Below are 18571 nucleotides of genomic sequence, written 5' to 3' on the forward strand. Positions count from 1 at the left end.
ATGATTCCTGACTTACTTCTAGTAGACTGTGAGCTCCTGAAAGGAAGGGGCTGTTTCTCATCCATTTTTACATACCAGAAGATGGTCAACAAATATTTGTTTGGTTAATGATTGGATGAACTAAAATTAAAACCATAAAAATGCATTAATGCCTCTTGATCATTCTTTTGAGTTGAGAATCTTTTAAATATGGAGCCATTAGAGATTTGTTATTACAACCACCTCTTAATATTTCTAATGACCCTAACTCAAGCTATGATTGGAAAAGGGGTTTGATGTAGGGCAAGGAAGAAATTCAGAATAGCAGTTTTTGTCATATTTGGTATTTTCAACATAAGCCTGCCTAAATTACTACACAACCAGATATACTGCATTTCTTTTAAGATTGATTTTAGCTCAGTGTCCAAGACTTCTGGCCAGAAACTTAAATCTTATAGCAGGTTTGTCTTGTTTTCTCCTCTGAGTCCACTTAACAACAGTCATTGAGAAACAGAGAACTGATATAATTCTCATGTGTGATGGGGAAAACATTACTATCTATGAGTTTTCCACCTAAAATAATCTATTTCAATATGAATCAGTAACATTCATATTTGAAATATCAATTGAGGGGTCCATTCTCATTAATGGGGATTCTAATGAAGAGTATGGTACGTGGAAGGCTGACTTCGGCAAATGAATTCTATGTGAATATATAATCTTGACAATTCTGAGGGAACAAAATATCAATGTTAAATGCAAAGATTTTGTGCCTGAACAATTGGAAAATTGGCAAGGTTATGACAGACCCAGGCAGCAGTGTGCTCTGTAAGTAAAGAATGAGTTGGTGTATAGTATATTGGTGAATAATACAGGAAGAATGATGGCTTCAGTGAACTTGAATCACTCATTCAAACAACAGATTCTAGACTATAGAGATACAGGTGATAAATTGATCCTTGCAGTGGTTTCAACAGAACATCTCTTTAAGAAGATTTAAGGGCATTGCTTAGAGAACATTATTAACTCAGAACTCTCAGCTTTTCACATAATCAGGATTGAGTTATTATTGTGGCTGCCTCTCTATATTATTGGTTTTGTCCAAATTCCATAAATAGTGGAAGGGACTTCTCATCCCAAAGCAGTTCCAAAACCAGTGGCACTAACAGCTTACTACAGAGTTGTAGAAGACCATTTTTTCCATCAATCAAGATTCGAATGAACAGGCTAATAATGAGAATATAATGCTGCTTTTTATGGAATAAGACCCAGATTGCCACTCCACTGGCTGCATAAACCATCTTTTAGTACATATTTGATAGGAAAAAAAAAACACATTTATCTATTCAGTTTTGGCAGAAATAGTTAGAGTCCTTCTAAGATTTGATTCCTTTCTAGCTTGGAATCTTTAACTATGAACAAAACTCACAGGTATATTCTAATCATTATCTCTTCTATAATACCTACCCTATGATCTTGCCTTCACAAACCTTCTTAAACATAACACTGAACAATATGATTCTATCTCTATAATCATTTAAGGATAGTATATTTCATGGAGAAAAATCTTGATGAAAGTGCACATCTATGAATACTGTGAAAAGTTTCTTAAGGAGAAATTATTATGGATGCAAAAGTATTTAAAAATTGCATCACTAAAGACTAAGTCACATAGGGAAAGCCTCACACATTAATAGTGTGTGATCAAACGAAAGCTAGAAGCTTCCCTGCTGGCCCCTCCTGTGACAGGTTTTCTCCCACTCTCTTTGCCACTGTACCTAATATGGACAGCATTCAGGTCATTCCTGTGGGGGTTGAAAAGAGCACTTCCAGAAATCTCTGCTAAAATGCATCTATAATACCTATTAAGATAAAGGCAAAAATATTCTTTATTACTATTAGTAGGAATTATTCTATTACTTATTATCTTCATAACTGAAAACACTATTATATAAAGGGAACACAGGATATGTAATTTTTATGGAGGAAAGATAATGGGAAAAAATAAATTCAAGAGCATGATATGCGTATGTGGTAGGGGCAGAAGCAGGGGGTCACTGTCTGTGGGGCCCACATGGCAAAGAGAAGGCTCAAAGTAGATGACGCATGGGAAATAAATGTTGTGTACTTCGCAAATGTGTCTGAGGCTGTTTTGAGACTTCATAAGATAGTATATTAGGTATTTTCATAGCACAGAACTTAAGGATAGCACTATAATGGGCTCCCAGCTTAATAAGATTCTAGCACTGTTGTTTGAATATATATCATCATGTTTAAAATGTAATATTCATTCCATTTATGCAATTTCTTTTCCCTAGATGTTTGTGCTTTCCAAGAGGATATAATAAGAAAATAAACAGCTCAAATGGCTTTTCCTCCACACTTTAATCAGTTTAGAGAAATGGGATGTCAATAAATGAGGAGATCTAACATTTATAAAAGGCTAAAAAGGGCTGGGCATTATGCACAGGTACTTTATATATATCATCTTATTACATCTCACACCTCTCCTTAAGGTAAGTATAATTATCTCCATCTATAGATGAGAAAATGGAAACTTGAAGATGTTAAGTAACTTGCTTGAAGTCATACAGGTCGTAAGATGAAAACAGATAAGCGAATACCAGACTATCTAATTTCATAATATTGCCCTTTACGCTATCCTAGATTTGGAGAATCATGACATTGTACTGTCCTAAAAAGTCATCAACCTTATATCCCTTCCTCTAAGCAATTTTCTTAAACACTGCCATCTGTCAAGTTTCTCAAACGATATCCGTTTCACTCAAGCAAACAACAAAATTGAAATAGAATGGTTCCTCTACCACCATGACACCCTTTATTAAAAGTTTTAGGCTATGGCACTGCCAAAGCATGGCCTTGTTAATATGTTGTCCGTGGTGAATGTGCAAGAACACGAGGAAAACAGATAGACTCTCTCTCAAACTAGAACAGTAAATCATTTCCTCAGCTGCCTGCCCCAAGAGTGAACATTTGGAAAAGGACCTGCAAGCTATATTAGGTAAAACAGAGATCAGACCTACGTGGTCCCCCATCAGAACAGAACATTGGTAATTACCCATTGTGCTCACAGAAAAAGTGAGACAAAGTAAGAAGAATTTCCTCTGTTTTGTCTGGAATTTCAAGCAACTTCCTATTCAAACCACTCACTGAGTTACAGAGACCTGAGCTCGATCTACTGCAAAGCTCTTGGGAAAACCTTCAATTTTTGAAATGTGGTCTGAGGATGCATCAGATAAATGATCCTACCACAGAGGTGTCTCTCAGAGTCTGATGTGTGTGGGAACTACCTGGGCATCTTGCTAAATTACAGATTCTGATTCAAGAGTTCTGGGATCAGGCCTGAGATCCCACATCTCTAACAAACTCCTAGCTGATGCCCATGATGCTGACCCGATAGTTCTTACTTTGAGTATAAAAGACCAACATGATTTTTTTTTTACATTTTCCTTTGGCTTGTTGCTATTAAGTAGTTGTGAAAGTTCTTAAACCAAGCTAACCCAATGAGCACCATTTTAAAAACAAAAAAACTTTTTTTTCTGAAATTATTTGAAAATACTTTTGCCCACTCCTGAACCACCTAGTTCTTGTTCCTTATGACCTAATTCAGCCTACTTTGTGTTGCTCCACAGCTTTTGAGGCTGCAACTTGTGTTCATCTTGTATCTTTATTCCTTTCTGATAAGGAATACATACTTCTAAGACACCACATCCATACCTGGTTCACCTGTCCATTGGTTTCCAATAGCTGCCATCATGTCACACTTTTTTCTAGAGAAGAATACATTCAGAAATTCACTTCCTTTATTTTTCTGCTCCATGGAAAGGAGCTCTTGTCCAATTTCTCAGCAAACAACAAAAGAGAATTAACAACAACAAAAAAAGCTGTGTCAGAAAGGTCCAACAACTACTATGAAGTCACTAAAAAACATGGCAGCTGTCGTAAGGAGAGCTCAAGTGGAAGTAGGTTGTTAAGGTTTAATACAAAGTGTGCTGGATACAAAAAGTGTGTCTATAATATCTATCTATCTCTTCCTATTAGACAATAAGCAACTTGAAAGAAGGGTCTGTATCATCTTCATCTTCGTATCTAGCACAGAGTCTGACAAAGAGGAGAATGAAGGTATGCAGTATACTTGTTTTTGCTTTTTAACTACTGAAAGAAGAAATGGATGGCCATCGAGGCTGGAGTTTTGATTCAACGATCTCATCTATAAAAGGAGCAATGTTAATACAAGTAAGTATAATACAGTTCCTATGTAATAAGTATGAAAATAGCTATTATACTAGTTTAAAACTTTAAAGCACTAGGCATATGCAAGCACTTTTTCATTATATCTATTACTAACTATATTATTGGCATTTCTCAAAATACGGAGAGCTGGAGATGGAAGACAGTTTTAGAAGGAAAGGCATCCTTTGGTTATCAAAATCCTATATGTAATACTTATATTTGAAATTCAATGATTAGAATTTTTTTTTGGCTTTATTTAAGTTTTTTCGCTACTAAGCTTTCTTTTCCCTTACAGGAAAGTATCATATTAAGTTTTATCAGGAGGCTGACGTAAGTCCAATTCTCCTAGACAATGTCACTTCATGCTTCTTTTCCTACCATCCCATTTGTCCCCTATTTAATGCCCCAAATTCATCTTAAAAGGGCCTTCATTTAACAATCTATATAGTCATCCTACTTATTAGACATATCTACAGCTTGGCATCAAAGAATAAGTTCCAAACTTGAAATGGAGAGATGAAAGCCGGAAAGAAAAGCATATCTTGATGGGTCTAACAAGATAGGATAGAGTGTAAGGTTTATACTATCTGGAAAGAATAGAAGGAATATGAGGATTAAAAAGGAAAAAAATACTTTAGCAAGGGAAGTCCGCATCAGTGAATACCCATGTGGCCTCCCTCAATTCTTTGCTAAGAAACCACTCTGTTATGAAATGTCTAGGGCAGAAGGCAGCTATTTCCTTGAGACTGGTGAGGGGGGTATTTATTTAAAAAGGTTGGGAAATCAATATGTCTCTGAGGTTTGCCCATCAGAGTCATTCAATTACTAATACAGATAATTGCAGCATTAATCTGCTTCTGCAATTTAGAGAGGAGACCAAACACAGAACGATTGATTTTAAAAGGAAAATAAAGTCAAAGGGATATGGTATTTAATCTGTCAGTAAGTAGACCTCTTGAGTGAAAAACCAGAGCCCATTTTATTCCAAGGAGGTAGAATGAAATACCCCTAGATACACACATCTATTTCTTTGAAGATGTCCCAGCTCTTGGAAGGAAAAGTAGGCAGAAAATGCTCTATCAACACAACTCCTCCACTCTTTTTTTTTTTTTTTTTAAGATTTTATTTATTTGACACACACAGAGAGAAATCACAAGCAGGCAGAGAGGCAGGCAGAGAGAGAGGGAGAAGCAGAGAGCCCGATGTGGGGCTCCATCCCAGGACCCTGAGATCATGACCTGAGCCGAAGGCAGAGGCTTTAACCCACTGAGCCACCCAGGCACCCCACAACTCCTCCACTCCTAACAGCCAGGACAGGACAAGCTGAAAATCAGAGTTTTGTTGGTATTGGCTGGTAGGATCAGATTTTATATAAAAGCTTGACAGCCTGCCCCATCTGTACTGCAATAGGCTACAGGACATGTCACAAGAATTCATCAATGTGTTCTGCCCTTAGAGAGCACTTTTTCTCATATTTTCAATTTAAATTCACCATTGAACTATTCTGCTTTATGAAAGGACTGACAGTTTCAAATCTAGAATTAGATAATTCAGGACAACCAGCCTCAGGTGACTATCTGATTTAGAATTTAAAAGGCTTACGAAGTGACAAATCAGGTTATCTATGCTTATCTCGTCAGAAAATTTCTCCACCCAAGTATGTCACTGGTTCCTTAAGTTCCAATTCTGGTAGAGACACTATGAATGTGATAAGATTCTTCCAGCAAATGAGGACTCCTGATGGTTGACTTAACCAGGGGTCATTCCCTTCAGGAAAAACTATCCAAAATAAAATAGATTATCCTTCGAATTTGAGTGCATTACTCCTTCTCTAGAAAAATGGTGTTTAGTTCTTCAAAGCAGGTCTAGGACAGCCTAAGGGTACAGTCACATGACTTTTTTTTTTTAATTATGAAAGGTAGTATTCTATTTTTTAAAATTTGTTTATTCGAAATAATTTTAGGTTTACAGGAAAGTGGTAAAGACAATAGAATGTATTAGTAACCTTCACTCAGCTTCCCCTAATGTTTACATCATAAAAACCATGGTATGTTTATTGAAATTAAGAAATTCATAATGGTGGTATAATACAAATATATAAACAAAATATTTCATTAGATTTTACCAGTTTTCTCGCTAAAGCTATTTTTCTCTTCAGGATCAGATCTAGATATTGATAAGTCAGATATTGATCTGATCTGATCTAGATAAAGATATTACAGTGTTCTGTCATGTCATGTCTCCTTAGTTTGTGACTGTTTGTTTCTCAGTCTTTCTCTGTTTCCCATGACCTTGATGCTCTTAAGAGAACCAATCAGTTATTCCTAAAGTGATGTTCATTTTGAGTTTGCTTAATGCCTTCTCATAACTATATTGGGTTTATTGCTTTTTGGAAGTATACATGGAGTGAAGTCCCCTTTTTATCATCTCATATTGGAGAATCCCATGTCAACATTATTGAGCAGTTAAAACTGATCATTTTGTTAAAGTGATGTCTGCCAGTTTTCTCCATTGTAAGATTATTTTTTTTCTTTTGATACTGTATCTGTTCCAAATGAGTCATCAAGTAGAGTTCTCACCTCAATAAACGTGTTGGTTTGTTTTTAATAAATAACAGAGGTCCCACCTTGAGTCTCTGTTTTGGTCACTGCCATGCATATCCAAGCTACAGGACAGAACTGAACTGACAGGAGTCTCTCTGAAAGAATGGCTAGAGAAATTTTATCTCTTTTGACCCAACCCACAAATGATAAGTGTCTCAATCATACAGAGGTAGGGAAAACTACAAACAAAAATTTAACAGTGGTTTCCTATGACTGTTCAAGACACTGGAGAACAAACAGCTCTGATCTGCCATTACATTTTTTAGTATAATATAAAAAGGAAAAAAAAAGCATTTCCCCTATTTTACAAAACATATGTGGACAAGTCAAAGAATTGAAAAAAAACAGTGCAGACAGTAGGAACCTGCATAGGAAGTGTATTCCAAGACCAGCAGAAGGGGCACAAATACACAGTGGGTACAAAGTAAGGAAGGGATGCCCGCTATGTTGGGGTCATGATGGAATATGGAGGAGGGTAAAGGAATAATGAAAAAAACAAAAACAAAAACAGCCTGTGGGGTCGATTACTTAGGAGGTTAAGAAATAAAAAAGAGGAGATTAATTGCTTGAGTTGGGGGGAAAGTATAAAACTTGCAGAACCCTCATGGTAAATGTTCAAAGCCTTCTAGGTGCTTGCAACACAGAAGGGGAACATAACAGCAACTGAAGTGTCTACATCAGAAAGTAGAGGCCAGAGATTTAAAACACACAGCCAAGTCAGGCTAAAAAAAGACAAATCAGTCCCCCAGGTGCTTCAAACAAAGAAATAAAAACCAAAATGATAGGCAAGGTTGATAAAGCAGGTATCCATGAGATGTTTAGACCAGGAAGACATTCTAAGGATATAACTAAGAATAAGAGTTAGACAGGAAACTAGAACTTCACCAGTTGCTTAAGCCTTGAGCCCTCAAGACACTACCAATCTTCATGACCTAAAAAAAAATCTCAGCCAATATCCCAGTAAAGAAAAGTTACAAAAGTTTTTCTTCTTTCCGGGCTTTGGGTGGGTAAATAAATATAAAGTTCATGTATGTGAGTACGGAATCCTAATTTATAATACATGATACAGAACCACAAAATAAGAAATATACAAAATCCAGTAGAGCCACTGAAATTCATGGGGATCTCTAATAGGAACCAAACAAAGCTATTTAAATGCCTTGGTAATTCAGGAGATACAGAAACCAAACAGAATTAAAAAAAAAAAAAACTGAACAGGAGTTCACATGCACATACACACACATGGACACACTCAAGCACACATGCATACACACACACACACACAAAGTAATCAGAGTGCATGAGGAAACAAAATATCAACTGTCTACCCATAAATAAAAATAGCACAAAAACTGAGACTAGTTGAATAATCTGAAAGTGACTATTACATAGCTGAATAATCTGAAAGTGACTATTACATAGTATGCTTAAAACACTGACAGGTATGGGAGTGCCTGGGTGGCTCAGTTGGTTAAACATCCGACTTTTGATTTTGGTTCAGGTCATGATCTCGGGATCATGAGATCAAGCCCCCTCAGGCTCTGCACTGGACATGGAGCCTGCTAGGATTCTCTCTCTCTCCTTCTCTCTCTGTTCCTTCCCCTGCAAAAAAAAACGCTGACAGGTATATTTTGAAGGACTAGAAATCAAGTCAAAAGAATAGTATACTATAAAATAAATGTGGACAGATTTTCCATAGACACACACTGAATTTCTAGATATAAAATATAATCATTAAAATAGAATTCATAGGTATATTAAACAGAGCCAGTGACTTAACAATAAAGTAAAAGATTAACATTAGAAAATTTAAAAAGGAATATAAAGTTGTAATTATTTTAAAAAGAGAGAGAGAGAAACTGGAGTACCTGAGTGGCTCACTTGGTTGAATGTCTAACTCTTGATTTCGGCTTAGGTCATGATCTTGGGCTTGTGAAATCAAGCCTCCTCGGGCTCTACACTGGGTGTGGAACCTGCTTGGGATTCTCTCTATTCCTCTCTCTCTGCACCCCCCATGCCCCTCTCTCCCCCTCTCTCTAAAAGGAAAAAAGAAAGAGCGAAAATTAGTTGAATATAATACAGAGAGATAGAAACGAAAAACATGAAAGAGAGATTTAAAAAACTTGAAAGGTAGTAGATGACCCAACACAATTTGAGTTGAGTTTCATGAGAAAATATTTTTGACAAAGAAAGCTGTTATTTGAGGACACAATATCTATGAATTCTCATCATTTAAAAAGGCAAAAGAGTTCTTGGATAGAAGAAAGATACCAGTTTCTAATTAGGCAATATAAATAATTATGAACTTACACCAGGAAACTTGGTGTGGTACCTGCACAAATGGCCAAGAAAACCAAATTGATTAGGAAACCAGGAAGCAAAACTACTTCTTATACATAATATATTAAAAGTAACAAAAAAGTAATTTGTAACTAGGTCCAACTATATGATGAAAACAAATGATTAAGAAATGTCTGGTTTGAATTTTAGGACAAAATGAAATTAGGTATTCCAAAGACTCTTACTTCATTAAAAGGCTATCTCCTCTACAGTAATAAATCAGAGCCTTTGATCGAGCTGTTTTCCTCAAAATGTAGCGTCCTAACCATCCTGCAGAGTTGCCTCAAGCCAACAAGACATGCAAAGGCCAATTAACAGGACTCCTCTCTCATGCCCACTTTGACTTAATCAGGTATACAGCTACCAGTCTTATATGTTGATTTCCCTACAAGTTTTTCTTCGAAGAAAGATTTATGCAGTTTTTTACAAAGTCTGAGTATCAATATTGTGTGCCAATCGATGTCAAGAGCCTAAAGCAAAATAAAAATAAATAAATAAAATAATAATAGTAGTAATAATAATCATGGAGATTTTTTGCAGAGGTTATATAGTAAAAACCTTACATTTTAAAGAGTATTAATAATTACCATGTGACGACTGCTAGCACTATGCCAAACATTCTTGTGGGTATTTTGTATGTATCATATTTAATATTACAGCATTTTGATGTGTTATAAATTACTATACCTATTTTCTGTCTCTGTTTTACTTATTTATTACTTATTTATTATTTTCTGTCTCTTATTTTACTTATATTCATCACTGAAATGTTCCTGACTTTCTCTTTATCTCTACTGCTCACTTTTTCCCAATTAATGACTCTTTCCTCTGGATTCTAATAGCAGCTACCCCTATTAGGGTACTCATTGTATTGTAATATATTCAGTTGTGTGATGTATGTTGCCTCTCCTCCCCCTTGTCTGTGTACTCACTAAAGGATACCACCACATTTTGGTTAGTGATATTGTTGCGCAGAAGGGGACCGGAGTAAAGATGTATATGGGAATAGTTGATGTAATTTCTGTTTGTCACACTTCCACAAAGTTATTCTAGGCACATCATGTTCCCTCCTTTAATTCTGAGAAATAAGTAAAAGTAACCACATTCTACTGAGGAAGATGCTGAGGCCTCAAGTGGTCAAAGGACTTGTCTCAAGTCACTTAGATATGCTGTTTCACCAGCCTGTCTGGGTCCTAAATCCTTCCTCCTTCTGCAATTCATAGAACTTATTAAACATTTTTTAGTGAATTAAATGTTTATTCACAAAGTTGTTGTGACCCCCAAGTCTAGCATTTCCTTTATTCTCTTTATAGACATGTATTGATTATTCATAGTACAAGAACAGGACATAGCAAGCAACCTCTGCTACCTACAGAAGCCTTCTAAAATACAAGTTATTGTTCCAGAGATCTTATTTGGTAGCTTTGGTAGCTTTAGTAATGATCGCAATTTATTTCATATAGGCCTCCAGAGTCCCTAGCTCAATCTCACCAGCTCTGGCGAACGGCTGTAAGTGCAAGTAACGTATGTCACTTTGCTGTTAAAGAATATTTAAAACAGTGTGAGAACGCCATGCATGATCCTCCTCACCTCACCAGGCAGAATATCCATCTTGGGGAATATCCGTCAGCCTGGGTCCCGGAGGGACTGCGTGGAGCAAGCACTCTGCAGGTATGAGCTGGACAATTAGCATGAATGAGAAATAAATCTTATGAGCAAAATCACTCATGTCCAGGAGTTAATTTGTTAGCAGGACACAACCTAGATGATCATGGCTAAGGCAGCAGCAATGGGCAAATGATAACTTGATACCTTTTAAAAGAAATATATCCCCCAGTGTATTACTACATATATATGTGTACGTAAATATTATATGCCTCTTTCCAAAGAGTAAGAAATTTTAGGCATCTGCCTTTGTGCCTGTTTTATGCAATGAGTCTTGCTCCCAACAGATAGCTGCTTTTTCTTTCAGACATTCTAAAATAAGACTGGGTCAACTCATAGTATTATTTGTAATTCAGATTAGAGAGAAGAGAATTTTAACTATTATAGTTTCAAACCAAAAGCAAGTTTGTCCCGGGGGACCTGATACAACAATTATTCTGCCAAAGAATTGCTGTTGATTTTGGAAATCAGAGTCCAAATTATAACTATTGTTGTCTTTAGAGTAATAGATACATGGGATCTCTGCATTATTGAGATATTAAATAGAGATTTCAATAATCTTTGTAACACTGGACAGTACTTCCATGTCCTGTGATATGTTTCTATTGGTTCAGACAATTCAATAAATAATATTAATTGAACACCTACTCTGTATTAGGAATATAATTATGGATAAGTTATGATAAATTAATGATCCTTTCTTATTTTGTAAGTGTTTACAGTCTAGAAGAACAATGAGACACATTGCAAAATAATTCCAAAATAAAATGATAACATCACACAAGGAACATACATGAAGGAAAATATTACTCAACCTATGTCAGCAGGAGTATAAGAAAAAAACTTCTTTGGGAAGGTGGCACTCATGCTGTGAACAATCAGTAGGAATTGGTAGGAAGTCAGGCAAGGGGATAATAAATTTTAAATAAAGAGAACATCATGAACAACAGCAGGAAGATTCAACGTAACATCCCGTTCTGCTGTAAGTAATCCCATACTGTTAGGTTATGACACATAAAGCACAGACTATCAGGAGACAGGATTATATAGGTTTCCCATTATTCTGTAATCACACGTAGCCACTACAAGTTTCTATGAAGAGAAAAAATATAATCAGATTTATATACCAGGTAGATCACTCTGGTGACAGTATGAAGGAAATTTTGGAAGGCAATTTTTTTTTTTAATAGTTTGGGGAGAGACATAAACTTCATAAAACACTAAAAACAATCAAAAGATTTACTTATAGCACACTGAAGTTTGTTTCATAATTTATTGAAACCATGGGTTATTCTCAGAATAGACTCAAACTAGGTAGCTATTGTAATAATAACCACCCCCCCCCAACTATGTCGATTACTTTAAATTCCAGTAAAGGTTTTTTTCTATAAATATGGAAACATTTGATGAGCTAAAATTGATGAAGGGGTTAGCCAATGTCAATAAAGCAAAGTAAAATAGCAAATCCCATGAATCTGATCATTGGCAAAACCAAGCAGAATAATTCAGTCTTCTACCACGGTGTTTTCCTAGTCTTTTTTTTTTTTTTTTTAGGCTCAGATTGTTAATCCTCTTCTGCTTTTCTAGCTAGACACCACCATATAGATACGAATATCTACATATTAATATATTTTCTGAATAACTCATAGAAAGTAATACATTTCATACTCCAATCTTTAGAATATTACTTAGCAAGCAAACATAAGTCATTACTCTGAGGCCAAGAAAATATGATACTAAAGACTTACAGGAAGCAGAATACAAATCCACTGAGTAACGTGCTCTCCTTCCCAAAAAAAAAAAGGAAACACAGGGTTTATAAAGGTAATGCCCAAGTATCAGGGATATAAATACATGTTGAGGTTTAAATAGATATTATGACAAAAGACAGTATGGGATGGATGGGGTGAATGATTTAACACAAATAAGAGTCCAGCTTGCTGCTTTTCCACTGTGGCAGAGACGGACTCACTCCCCTTTCTTCCTTGGTACAAATCAGAAAACCTTTTGACAGCTTCTCATGCAGTTTTGGCCAATTTAACTACCGCGGACTTGATAGGTGTCATTTCTGTTCTTGGTCCATTAAAAAAATAAATTAAAATCAAAACCTTACATGCAATCATTTTCACCCTCATCGCCCTCATCTTCCAAAAGAATCCACTGGTGCAGTGGAAGTCACTGGAGTTTTCGCTTATAGCAGAGCATACCCTGTTGGATTTTTTTTTTTTTTTTTTCTTTTTGGTAGGTGTCAGGTTTAGTAAGCAAGGGAACTTAAATACAGGGTTTGTCTTAGGCAGCAGGAAGACCACCAGGACATCTCTAACTGGCCTGCAACATCTTTTAAAGCTTTATACAGAAGCTAATCCTATTGGATTTTACATAACCAAGAAATGAACTTGAGTTGGATTAAATCACTCATCACTAAGATTTGGGGATCTGTTTGTTAAAATAGCAGGTATTATATGCCTTAAATAGTACAGGTAATACAAGAATAGGTGAGTGATGAGAGAACCCATCTTTCTCTTTAGTGTGCATATGTATGTATGTATGTGTTTATATCTGCATGTGTATTTGTGTATATATGTATATATATTCATACATAGTTATATTTATATAGATACATATGTATAGATCAGCAAGACTAATGCATAAATCGAATACAAATGAATAATGTATTAAGAGAACCCACTATAAATCATTCATTGATATAAAGACAAAAGTATTCTTGTATCATTAGTGCATTTTCCTCCCTGAAAATAGACATATGTGGGAAGATAAATTGTATTCAGATGTTTCTTTGGAGAGTATTGGAGTAAGAATGAGAGAGAATGAAAAACTGAAGGAGAGGATCAGAAAGATAGATACCAGTGGTTCCAGGCTGTTAGGAAGGCGTAATTGCTGACAGCCTGCCAGCAAGATTCAAGGAGAGAGACTTTCGTTTTGCAATAAAGAGTAACCAATCATATTTGCGGGGGGTAAAAAATAAAGGCAGTCGAAATACTGAGCTATCAAAGGAAAATAAGGAGCACATAAACTTAAATTTACAAAGCTATATAAGCACTCACAGCCCAAACAAGATAGCGAGGGCAAGGCAGGAAAGTAGCTTGACGCTGTGATTAAAATGCTATCACCATGCATGTTACAGCAAGATAGTCTGCACTGTTCTTTACTTAATTTTGTTATCTTTATTAATCCATTCTGACTTTTTAAATATCAAAATATTAATATATCTAAACTTAAGTTTATTTTCTATAAACTTCAGTTATTTCCTATACTTTTTCTTAGTTCTTTCAGTTAATGAGAATAATAAAGTATCTTTTCCACTCGGATGTGAGTAGGGCACATCCCCTACCAGGAAGTCCCTCTGCACTATCATTATTATAATTGACTGATATCTGGGTTATTTATGTCTGAAAGCATAGTATTTTCAGTAGAGATGTAGAAAAGTCAATGGATTAGAGGACCAATTAGAGATAAAACAAAGAATTCTTGGCGGTTAACTAAATGTAGCTGAACAAGGAAAGAAAAAATTCAAGATTATGTCCAGATTTTTAACTTGGGTGACTTGGGTTCAGTGGTACAATTTATTTAGTTAGATAGCGTAAGAAGAGCAATTCTTGTGAGATACCAAACTTCACTTTTGGACAAAATGAAATTTCATTGTTTGTGTGATATCCAAGTGAAGGTGTCAAAAAAAAATTAGAAATGGATGCAAAACTAAGAGCAAGAAACTCTGAGCTGGAAGTATGCACTGATAGCCATAAAAACTAAGTGGTAAGTATAACAGTGGGAAAGGATTTTATCACCTGTGAATGATGTCAGAGTGACCTTAAAAAGTGATGAGTAAAAATACCAGCATTTTTTTTTAAAGATTTTATTTATTTGACAGACAGAGATCACAAGTAGGCAGAGAGGCAGGCAGAGAGGGAGGGGGGAAGCAGGCTCCCTGCTGAGCAGAGAGCCCCATGTGGGGCTCCATCCCAGGACCCTGGGATCATGACCCGAGCTGAAGGCAGAGGCCCCAACCCACTGAGCCACCCAGGCACCCCAAATACCAGTATTTTAAACATGGGAAGAGCAACGATGGATTCACAAAGATTAAAAGTTAGGAGAATACAACGTGTTGGTCAGGACGTAGAACAATTACAACAACAGGGACTCCTGCATAATGCTGATAAAAGAGAAAATTGGTACATTAATTTAAAAATTCACCTTGGAATTCTTTTGTAAGGTTGAAAGTATTCATATCACATAATTTAACAATTGTTACTATAAGTATATACCTTAAAAAATAAATACATACCTAAATGTTTATGCATTTATACCAGACATGTATAAGAACATTTATATTAGTATTCTTCATCAAAGAAAAAAATGAAAAAAATCCAAGGGGTCATCTAAAAAAAAAAAAAACCTGATAGTGTGTAGAATTTCAATAACATCTAATAGTGAAAATTAATTACAATTTCAAGATGAATGAATCTCAAATTATCTGGAGTAGGGAAAGAAAGGGAAGAATACATAGAGCATGCTGCCATAAATATGAAACTGAAAGCACGTAGAACTTTCAGCATTTGGATACATATTTAGATATATAGAAAACTATAAAGAAAAACACAACAAGAATCACAAATATCAGAATGATAATTAACTTTGCTGGGAGAGAAGAAAGATACAGAGAACACATTATTTTATATGAATGAAGTATTAGAAAATAAGAGCAGATCTTAAAAAAAATGAGAAGGGAAAATTAGTGAGAACTCACAAAGAAAACTGAAAGAGAGCTACCAGAGAAGTAAGACAAAGAGTCAGAGAACGCTACTGGGGAAGCAATGTCCAGAGAATGGCAATATTTTGAGATGAAAGAGTAGTTGTCGAAATCTCATAACTAAGGGGTACCTGGGTGGCTCAGTCAGTTAAGCATGGGACCCTTGATTTTCACTCAGGTCATGATGTTAGGGTTGTGAAACAGAGTCTGGGATGGGTTCTGCACTGGGAGTGGAGGCTGCTTAAGATTCATCTCTCTTACCCTCTCCCTCTTGCCCAACTCCCGCATCACTGCATGCACCTGCACTCTCTCTTAAAAAAAAAAAAAAAAAAAAATCTGATAACTTATCAGGAAAAATAAATCAGGAAACTATTAAGATGTTTAGCATCAAATAGGTAACTGATAACACTAACTAGAGTAAATTCATTAGAGTTCATGGATTGGAAGCCAGAATGTATTTTTTTGAGGAATACACAGAAGGTGAGGAAGTGGGAAGAAAAGAGTCAAAGGGTAATCACTGATCCTGGAGCGTTTAAAGAACAGACTTTTAAAATTGGAGAGCTTTGGACTTGCCTAAGTATTTATGAGAAGGAGCATACAGAATGGGGAAAACTCAAAAGCACAGAAAGTAAAAGGATTAATTCTTGAAGTCAGTGAAGTGCTTGAGATGGAGGGAAATGGTATGATCTAGATTATGGAGAGATGAGAAGCTTCAGCTTCAGGTCTTAACAGACAAGCATCTACCACACCAACTCTTCAAGTCAGAACAGTTTTGAAAGCTGAAAACAAACAAACAAAAATATCTGAAGACTTAAAAGAGGATTTAAAAGAGCCAGGATTGGAGAGAGCCAAGATGGGCATTTGCTAGTTTCCAGCACAAGAAACAGAGGCCAAGCAAAATTCAGCAGCTTAGGCCTTCAGTAGCCTCACGGGACTCAAGATGTGGAAGTCGGAGCTCAGAGGTGCTAAGCCAACATCCTGGAATAGAGAAAAATTGCCAACCTGTTCCTTTGAGATATGTGAACAAGCAGATAGAACTAGCTGCGTAAAGAGCTAAGCAGAAATTTTAGGAATCTTACAGTATTTGGGAGACAAAGGTGGAGATTCAGAACCAAGAGGGCGGAAGAAACTTGGTAATACCCCAGGCTTTTGGTGGAAACTCAAAAGTTAAAACGTTTACTAGAAATAAGTCTTAACTTCAGGAGTAAGAGGAAACCATCCGCCACACTCCATCCGCACAATATCTCCTTTCCAGGCCTTTTTTTTTTTTTTTTTTTTAAATCTCTCTCTGAAGGAAACAAAAAAAGATTATCATCCTGAACCCCTAATTGATTACCCATAATCAATGGTTGACATTCAATAAAAACTGCCAGGCATGCCAAGAAAGGATGATCTCCCCCATCCCCAAATGAAATAAAATAAAGAACCAGTAAGTGATCCTGATATGAGAGTTATCAGACAGGAATATTTCTTTAAATTACAAAATATTTAAGAAAACAGAGAAAACATGAGTATTTTTATTAAAGAACATGAAAAAGACTTAAAAGGAAAAACATGAAATAGTTACAAAAACTTATTTGAAAAACTAGACTAGCCTCAACAAAAAGTAGATTATTAAACGATAGGACAGTAGAGAAAACACAGATTGCAGCACAGGAAAGAAAATAAAGGAAAGAGAAATAAAAATAGGTTAGAAAGATATACGTGGAGCTGGGGCCTCACACAGAGAGGAGAAAGAAAACAGAACAGGTAAAATAATTTGAAAAAATACCAGTAGATAATTTTCCAAATATGATCACTGACATCCACCCACACATGTAAAAGGTCAGCAAACAGTAACCAGGCTAAATGCAAAAGACAAGCAAATAAAACAAAACAGAAACAAAAACAAAACACACCTAGATACATCATACATTTGCTCATGAGCAAATAGAAAGTCCAAGACTAGGAGAAATTAACAGTGTAGTGATGAAATCAAAATAGCAGTTTTCTTTGCAGGACGATATTGACTACCAAGGGCATAAGGGAGCTTCTGGCATACTGGCTAACAGTTTTTTGTTTTGTTTTGTTTTGTTTTTTTAAGATTTTATTTATTTATTTGACAGAGAGAGATCACAAATAGGCAGAGAGGCAGGCAGAGAGAGAGAGGGAAGCAGGCTCCCCACTGAGCAGAGAGCCTGATGTGGGGCTCGATCCCAGGACCCTGAGATCATGACGTGAGCCAAAGGCAGAGGCTTAACCCACTGAGCCACCCAGGTGCCCCAACAGTCTTTTTTTTTTAATTGGGATAGTTACCAAATGGGTATATTTACCAGGTAAAAATTAATCTAACTGGACACTCTGTTTATATTTTTCACATATGTCCTACTTCTATGGAAAGTTTATTCAAAATGAAAGCTCATGCACTTTTTGTTTTGAAATCTGACAAGATGATTTTTAAATGCGTAGAAACCCAAAGGGTTAAGGGTGGCTCAAATACATTTGAATGAAGAGAAAGGGTGGGAGACTTGCTATACCAGATATCAAGGCTTATTACAATATTGCAGGTACTAGGATAGTGAGGTATTTTTTAGGAATAACCAAACCAATCAAAAGAACAGAATAAAGCCCCATGCATATATGGCCACTTGATATATGATAAAAATGGCATGGCAAAACAGTTGGGAAAGTCAGTTTAAAAAAAAAAAATTTATACCAGGACAATACTATATGGAATAACAAGAACAACAACAAAGGAAATTAACCTCTATCTCACATTGTATACAAAATTTAACTGTTGAATATAGCAAATTAAATTGTAAATGAGAAAAATTAAGTTTCTAGAAGTTAATACAGAAGAACATTTTAATGTCTTGGAGTGGGGAAAAACCTAGTAAACAGAACAACAGCAAAAACACCCAGGGAAAAATGAAATACTGGTCAATTTGACCATATTAAATTTTTTAGTTTTTTTCATTGAAAA

The sequence above is a fragment of the Enhydra lutris genome, unplaced genomic scaffold (assembly GCF_002288905.1).
Source record: "Enhydra lutris kenyoni isolate GAN:26980312 unplaced genomic scaffold, ASM228890v2 scaffoldscaffold26, whole genome shotgun sequence".
NCBI lineage: Eukaryota > Metazoa > Chordata > Mammalia > Carnivora > Mustelidae > Enhydra > Enhydra lutris.